Source organism: Ictidomys tridecemlineatus, chromosome 13 (assembly GCF_052094955.1).
Source record: "Ictidomys tridecemlineatus isolate mIctTri1 chromosome 13, mIctTri1.hap1, whole genome shotgun sequence".
Lineage (NCBI taxonomy): Eukaryota > Metazoa > Chordata > Mammalia > Rodentia > Sciuridae > Ictidomys > Ictidomys tridecemlineatus.
Window position 1 is genome coordinate 99,042,191 of NC_135489.1, and position 8,352 is coordinate 99,050,542.

The window sequence follows — 8,352 nt, forward strand, 5'->3', positions numbered from 1 at the left end:
CTGTATTTATTTGATCTATTTATTTTTGAGCCGGGGTCTTGCTGTGGAGCCCAGGTCGGCCTTGAACTCCTGGGCTTCAGTGAGGCCCTGGCCTCAGCCTCCCGAGGAGCGGGGACTATGGCTGCTGGCCACCATGCCCAGCTAGATGCACATTTTCCCACCCTAGGGAACCTGGCTCCTTTGTTACAGGCTAGAGACAGGACGTTCATGCTCTGGGAACCGAACCTGGCACTTTGAACTTTTTGTGAAGTTTAAAAGTGTTAGTTGATGGAAATTCAAACACGTTTTCATTCACGAAATCAATGACTCTTGCCATGTCACGGTCAATGGCTGAACCATGACAATAATGGGAAATTTTAAAATATACCCATACACCTGGTGTGGTTTTACACGCCTGTAATCCCAGCTCCTTGGGAGGCTGAGACAGGAGGATGACGGAGTTCAAAGTCAGCCTCAGCAACGGCAAGGCGCTAAGCAACTCGATGAGACTCTGTCTCTAAAGAAAATACAAAATAGGGCTAGGGATGTGGCTGAGGGTCTAGAGTCCCTGAGTTCAATCCCTGGTACCAAAATAAATAAATAAATAAATAAAGAATAAAAAGGACTAGGGATGTAGCGCCGTGGTTAAGTGTCCCTGGGTTCAGTTCCTGCTACCAAAGCAGACCCGCTTCTTCCAGGGAGCCACTGCTGGGGTGAGGGGTCCTGGGGATGCCCCCCGCCCAGCACCTGGTTGAACAGCATATGACGTCACTAGGCAGCCACCAAGGACCCTCGGGGAAGAATGGCCTTTGTCCAGGAAGTGCCTGAATAAACCCTAAGAAGGAGGGGAGTCCCAGGGGCTCCCCAGGCAAGGTGGCGTGGACAATATCAGTCTTCAGGCCACCAACAGGAGGGGAAGTAACTCTTCTGCCCAGCATGAGAGGGGTCTGGGGACGGGAAGGCCCAGAGGACAGAAGCCTCAGGTGCTCAGGAGCAGGTGCGAGGCCCCATGAGCACCAGGACACCTGCATGGCAAGTCCCTGAACTCGGGGCCACTGCCTTCTCTGTAGTCCAGACAGGCTCAGGACGTCCATGGAACCCCAGTCGACAAAGCCCCGGGACCACGGGGCCCAGGCTGGACTGCCTGACCCGGGGCCACAGCAGGTGGCACAGGCCATGCAAACCGCCTGTCCAGGGAGTTGGGGGGCCATGGACGGCTGTGCAGTGCTCTCGGCTGGGCTCCTGCCCTCTTCTGCGTGTGGGGTGGGGCTGCCAATGTCTGGCCATGCCCACTGCCCACTTCCTGCATGGCTCTTCCTTCCTCGTCTTGGCCACATGGGGCTAGTACCTGCTTCCTGGGACAGGGTGGGTACATCAAATGACAAAAAGGGACCCAGTGTGCCAGCAACCTGTGAGGGATGTTTATTAAATGTCAGGCATGAGCTACGCCTTGTCCATGCCTGTCCTATTCCGTCCCCTGAAGCCTAGCACCTGCTCTCTCTGCCCTTCGACCAACAGAACCTGGCAGATGTGAACCTCTGGGTGTTTTGAGCCCAAACCTTCAGAGGCCATGAGTTTCTCCCTTCTCTTGATTCAAACTCAGCCACCATATTGCAAGGCCATCCAGGCCACGTGGCAGGACACCCTGGAGGAAGGGAGGCTGGCTGGGACACTCTGGCCAGGGTGAGCTCTGGGCTGAATGTGGCCACAGAGCAACCCGACTGACCCCAAGGGACAACAACTGCCCAGCTGAGCCTGTTCAAATTCTCATCCACCACCTCGTCAGGAAGGAAACATTGTGTGGTTTAAGCATCAAACTGGGGGACGGTTTGTGACACAGCAATAACTGAAGTGCCCTGAGGTCCCCCCCTGTGATGCCAGCTCCCGGAGAAACAGGAACACACACTCCTCGTGGAATACGGGAAGTGGCTGGCGTACTCCTACGGTGACAACGCATCAACTCACCTGTAGTCCTTCTGCTACAGCAACATACCTAAGATTGGGTGTTTTAATATTTCAATGTCTTATGGGTTCATTTAGGTGACTGTTTTAAAGGCTGAAAGTCTAAACAGGAGGGTGCAGTGGAGTGAGGGATCCCTGTCTGCATTGCCTTGTGGTGGATGGCATCATGGCAGGCACACAGACCTGAGGGCTCATTCAGAGAGACGTGACAGGTTTGATCTTATAATCTGCTCTTCAAGAACACACTCGGGTCCCTAACCCCTCTCTAGGGGCTGCCTCCAGGGACCCAACCCTCTCCCTACCTCTTAGAGGTCTCCCCTCCTCACTGGGCCACGCTTGCCACACACAGACCCTGGGGACACACAGAGCACATTGGAGCCATAGCACTGAGTGTTGCTCCCCCTGCCCCCCGCCCCTCTCCATTGCCGGACTTTCTCATAAGAGTCACACTCCTTCCTGGAGCAGGTACCAGTCCCCTGTCCGGGACTCAGGTGGGTGAGCTGAGGTGTGGCAGGGCCTGGACCCCAGGAAGCAGCTCTCAGGTCGGTCTGCCGTGCCCACACCAAGACAGTCATTCTCTCCAGGGATCAAAGACCGTCGAGACGTCACGGGTCTTTCACTTCCTAAGAACCATGCCCTTTATGTATTCCTTTTTAAAATTTCATTTCCTCTAAATATGGTACATGTGGGATCTAGACTTGTGGATGGCAGCGTTTTTAATTATCTGGAAACCGTTTAAAACCTTGGCTTCTGTGATGGCATCCGACAGCTTTTTTGTTACTGTGATGAATCCCTGAGAAAACCACCTGGAGGAGGAAAAGCGTATCTCAGGCGACAGGGAGGTTCCAGTCCACGGCCAGCAGGCTCCAAGACAGAAGGGCACAGTGGAGGAAAGCCATTCGCCTTGGGCAGCTGGTCAGCAAAGACAGAGGGCAGAGAAGGGTCGGAGAGAAGACAGACCCTTCAGGGCTCACGTCAGTGACCTGCCTCCATCTGGGCCCTGACACCTCCCTGTGACGGTGTCCAATATGAACCCCTCAATGGATCTTCCACCAATGAGCTCGGAGCCTTCACGGTCCAACCATTTCCCACAGTCTCACCTCTGATCATGGCTGTACCAGGGACCAAGCCTTCGTGGGACCTTCTAGATCCCAACCTCCATGGCGGTGTGCTTTGGGCTGAAAGAAAGGGCCGCTGGACTCGTCCTGATGGTTACTGGACACTCAGGTCACCATTATCTCCCTCAGGGCCACTGCTAGAAGCAGGCCTGTTTTCACGTATTTTCTCAAAACCCGGCACTCTGGGCTACTGCCGCGCGAGTCAGCACCAGGTACTGAGCTCCCCTGAGGCCCATCCCATCCAGTAAGGTTGCCCCGAGCTCATGCCACCGTATCTCCCACCGCAATCCTGAAAGATGCTCCCGGCCTGGCCTCTCCCCTGCACCCTGTAACAGGCCCAGGGGTCTGGTCTCCCGTGGTCAGAGCTGGGTCCAGAGGAGCTCACCTGTCTCAGCTCTGCTGGCCCAGAGGGGCAAACAGTTGCTCCCCGATGTGGACAGGGCAGGTCCAGCCATCTGGAAGTCTCTAGAGCCACAGCGGGCCACTTGTTGACACTTCAAGATATAGGGGAACTCAATGACACACTTTCTCTAAAATAAGAACGTATACAAATCCCTCAACCAGCAGATATTGCTGACAGCTTTGTTTTTCAGCCCAGCAGGAGTAAAAAAGAAGCTGACAACTTATTTTTGCAGGTTATGCTCATTCAAGTCTATTTTTAGATCTTTTTCCTAAGTCAGAACACCAGAATAGCTTGGGTTTGAAAAATCACCATCTGTTTCTGAGCACTGGGCTTGGTCTCACAGGGTCTGGGGCCACATACCTGACCCATCACAAGGCCGTAGCCCCCAGGGACTGGGAACAAAGTGGGGGCTTGTGTCTGCAGAAGTGGTGTTTAGGGAGTGCACTAAGAGCAGTCACGGGCAGGCATTTTAAATATCCATTAAACAACTATTAATACCTGCTATTTATAAACGGAGAGCCTCACACACAAAAATGCCCTTGGCTTTTAAAAAAGCAGTTCAAACGATCCCTTGTATTTAAGTAGGTTTCTAATAAAAAGGCCACCCAACCTTATCTGGGTTGTTAAGATAAACATTAACCCATGGAAAAGAAAGCCTACTCAGAAAGCTATAAAAGGACCCTGTCACCCCCCCTTCTTTTTTCCGGTTGATGGTGGCCCCTCCTCCCTCTGTGGCCTCTCTAGTGACTCATGCTGTTCTATGGAAATACAGTTGGTGCCTGAAACACAGCAGGAGGATGGAAAGCTGACCTATGAGTAACTGGCTTGGAAATGACATGACACGTAGGTTAGAGTCACATGCAGCCCCTCCAAGGGCCAGGCGGGGGCCGGGTGGGGGACAGTGCAGGGGGGGTGGAGGTGGGGGGTCCCAGTGCCCCTCGGACCTGACCCTCTGCCACAGCTCCAGGCTATTTTTAGCTTCCACTAAACTTAGCTCACTCCACCCTGTTGAATAGCCTAGATCTTTAAACACCAGTTTACTCTCACAGGTCCAAGGCATTCTGCGAGGAACAGTGTAGACTGAATTGCTGGAACAGGCATTAAACACTTTACCACCCAGATCATAAACACCTCCTCTTCGGCCGACAAGGACTTGGAAGGGGTTCCTGGGGACCCTTAGGGCATCATGTAGGGACCCTGGTGGTTTCCCAGGAGAACCTCTGTGTCCGTGAGGCTGAGAGACCCCCCACGAGGCACAGAAAGGGAGCCTCCTAGCTCGCGCTATTTGGGGTTTGGGACCTCTGTTATCCAAAACAATTACCAAAAGGAAATCTCTCTCATACACACACCCCAGATGCAACAAGGAGTGCTTGTTGAGTAAGGCAGCCCCAGAAGTGAGCCCAAGGGAAATGATGACACAGGATCCTATAAGCCACAGTGGAGTTCATCTGAAACTCGGCATAGCAAGCGGCTTCTTATCTGCATTCCAGGAAGTAGCTCTGCATTTCGTCACACGGGCCTTTCAGAGCTGCTGGCACGTAGGCAGCCTGTGGCCACCGAGGACCTGCTATCTTTGCTCGGCTGCTGGGCTGCTCCGGTTCCCCAGGAATGGCTCCAAAGTCAGTGCGGAACCGTTTTAGTGTGTGTTTGTTTTTTCCCTTTGTGCCAGGGGTTGAACCCAGGAGTGCTTCACCACCGAGCCCCGTCCCCAGCCCTATTTTGTATTTTATTTAGAGACAGGGTCTCACAGAATTACTTAGCACCTCACTTTTGCTGAGACTGGCTGTGAACTCGCCCTCCGCCTGCCTCAGCCTCCTGAGTCACTGAGATTACAGGCATGGGCCACTGTGCCCCGCCCATTTTATGGGCTTTCAAAGAAGCCCGTAGGTGGGAAAGGAACCAGGGACAAAGAAGTCCTGGGTTTGCAAGCACTTACCCTGAGAAAGCTCTCTGGGGTGGGGGTGGGGGGCAGAAAGCCAGCTGCCACGGTGTGAATGTCACTCTACCAACCACTTCTCCCTTCACCAACCTGCCTGCAGCTGCCAGCCACAGAAAGCAATCAGAAGTACCAAGAAAGCCAGGTGATGGCAAAGCCTGTTCTTAGAAGGAAAGAATCCCAGTCAAGGGCTTTGGAAGGGGAAGCTGGGTGAATTCCCACTTCCTCCTCCTTTTTTCCTTTATCTTTTTCTTCTTCCTCACAAGAGCCTGTGGCCACACTGCAGGCAATTTCATCCTAGTGGCTTCAGTGTGAAGTGAATTGTCCAGAAGAAAGAAGACCCCATGTTCTCACCATTAGAAGTTTTAGGTAGGAGCGTGGCTACTATTTGGGAAAAGTTCTGTGCTGCCGGATCGTCTCTGCAGAATGGCCCCCAAAGCCTTAGTACCCAGGGGTTCCCGCTCTACTGAGAAAGAATCTGAAAATACTTTTAGGAGCCCAACAGGAGAGGAAGTGCACAGTGATTGTCCCCTGCAAAAACACGTTAAATGACAAATGACCAGTCTGAGCTAAAGGAGGTCTTCGTGTGAAACGGCACTTTGTTAAACTGGACAGTCTCTCCAGCATTGGGAAAGTAGTGGTGTATCTGTGCTGTGCCTACTTGGTCTGTTGGTGGCAATGGAGACAATGACAAATAGCAGAGTGCTTCTCTGGGGTTCACAAGTCATGCCCTGGGGTTTCTGGTCGCAGTGTAAGAGCAGAGGGGGGGCTGGGGTCGTGGCTGAGTGGTAGGGCACTTGCCTAGCCCGGGTGAGGCCCTGGGTTCGATCCTCAGCACCACAGAAAAATAAATACATAAAAGCAAGGTATGGTGTCCAACTTCAACTGAAAAATAAGTATTAAAAAAAGAGAGAGAGCAGAGGGGAACAAAGAAATGCCTTCAACCAAGATATACAAGATCATGGACGGGCCCAACCACCCCCAGAGGCCAGATGCTGGCATTAAAAGCCAAGCATGCGGGCATCTCCTGCCTTGTTCCTGTGGCTCCATGATGAGGGCTGCCCATTACCACACCTGCCCCCAACCAGGGGCTGCGTCCTTCCCAGAAGGGAGGTAAGAACCAGGAGCTCCTCTCCTGCCGGGAAGCAAGATGGCAGGGAAGAGGGAAACCAGAGAATTCCCAGAGAATCTGAGACCCCTGGTCCAGCTGCCCCTGAAGCTGGCTGGATCGAGCCCCGTCCTTCCCACTGCAGATGCCAGGAAGCCCAGGTGGCGAGGGAGAGCAGAATCTGGAAGCACACCCTGGAGAGGCAGATGGCCTTAGGCCTTACGCCCACGCAGTCCCGACCCCCTGACAGACCATGGACTCCCTCCCTGCCGTACATCTGAGGGAAGCCGAGCCAGAGTTCAAGGTTGATTCTTGCCCATGACATCGTCCATGACCCTCTAAAGCTGCGTAAATGAAAATGAGGAGGGGCATGAGCCACGAGGGTGAAGACCCCAGGCAGGAAGTTCTCTCCAATATTCCTTCAGGACACGACAGTCAGCAAGAAGCTGGGCAGAGATGACTGTCTGGGGAGCGGGTCAACAAATGCGAGTCCGAGTCCCCATTGCCCACCACGCCCTTCCTATGGTGTGAGACCCTGTGTGACCTGGAGCTCTCCATGCGCTCGTCCCCACTGGTTGATGGGTGTGTTCCCTCCCTGGGCACACCGTGCACCGAGGCTGTAGTTTTCTTCAGATCGACACCAGAACTCAGGATCTGGGCTCAGAGGGGGGCCCAGTCACTGGGCAGAGCCCTTGGGTCAGCTCCTATTGAGCAGGGTGCTGGCAGTTATGGCTGTACGTGGGACAGCGGGTGCTCGGGGAGAGGCCAGTGGATCGGGTCACGGTTGGCCCTTTCTGGCGGCTGCGATGTTCTGGGCCAGGACAGCAGCCCTCCATTCTCCACACACGATGCCCCGCCATGGCCACCCGGAGGGCCTGGGATCTGGCTAGGCCACCAGAGCTCTCTCCTGGGAGCTACTGAGCTGGAAGTACAGAAAGAGGGCTGTCCTTCTCCCTGGTGGCATGTAGGAGCTGCCACTGAGTGAAGCCACTGTACTGGGACAGGCCCAGACAGCAAAGCCACAAACCAGAGACTACACGTGATGCAGATGGACGATGTCCCTAGAGCCTGAGATCCTGACTCCATTGTCCCCGGACACTGTCCTTCCGGTGGGTTGAGAATCAGTGACATTTCCTTTCACCTAAGCTACTCTGGTTGAGCTTCTGCCAGTCAGCCACAGGGGACTAATCCAGCACGGTAGACTGCTTTCCTTTAATGAGATTCGAAAAAATCTACCCCAATGCAGAATTTCCGTGGACATTTTTAGTTATCTGGACTCGATCGCATCATCCCTATAACTTTCCATTGTACGTGGGAGTAAGCCAGTCATGTCTTTGTGCCTCCCCAAAATTGCTTAATCAAAGTCCCTTGTTTATTTGATCTTGAGCTTATTAGATGGAGCACAATAAAACAGACCTCATGATTTCAAAAGCCAACTAGAATATATGGAGGTAAAACCAGAAGAGTGTTCACACAAGAACCTATCTCTGATGGAACTCCCACTCTTGGGGAAAAACAATCATCAATAGGTTAATCTCACCCAGTGGTTCTAAAACAGCTGTTAATAGTATAGACGTCAAGAAGCCAAAACACATTATTTCTGAAGCGCTTTATTTTGAAGCTCTGCTTGAACCTTCCATATTTGTGTGATGAGAGTTATGTCACGAAGTTAATCATTTCCAGGACTCTTGCAGTCAGGGTAATGAAAAACTTCTTGTGCAAGCAGCTATTCATCAAGGGTGCAACATTGCATAATGTGCCCCACAGCCCGGTTGTGGGACCCGAGCACATGGCTGCATAATGCAGGCCGGGGTTGGTGCCTCCTGCTAACCTTTTCTAAGGCAGA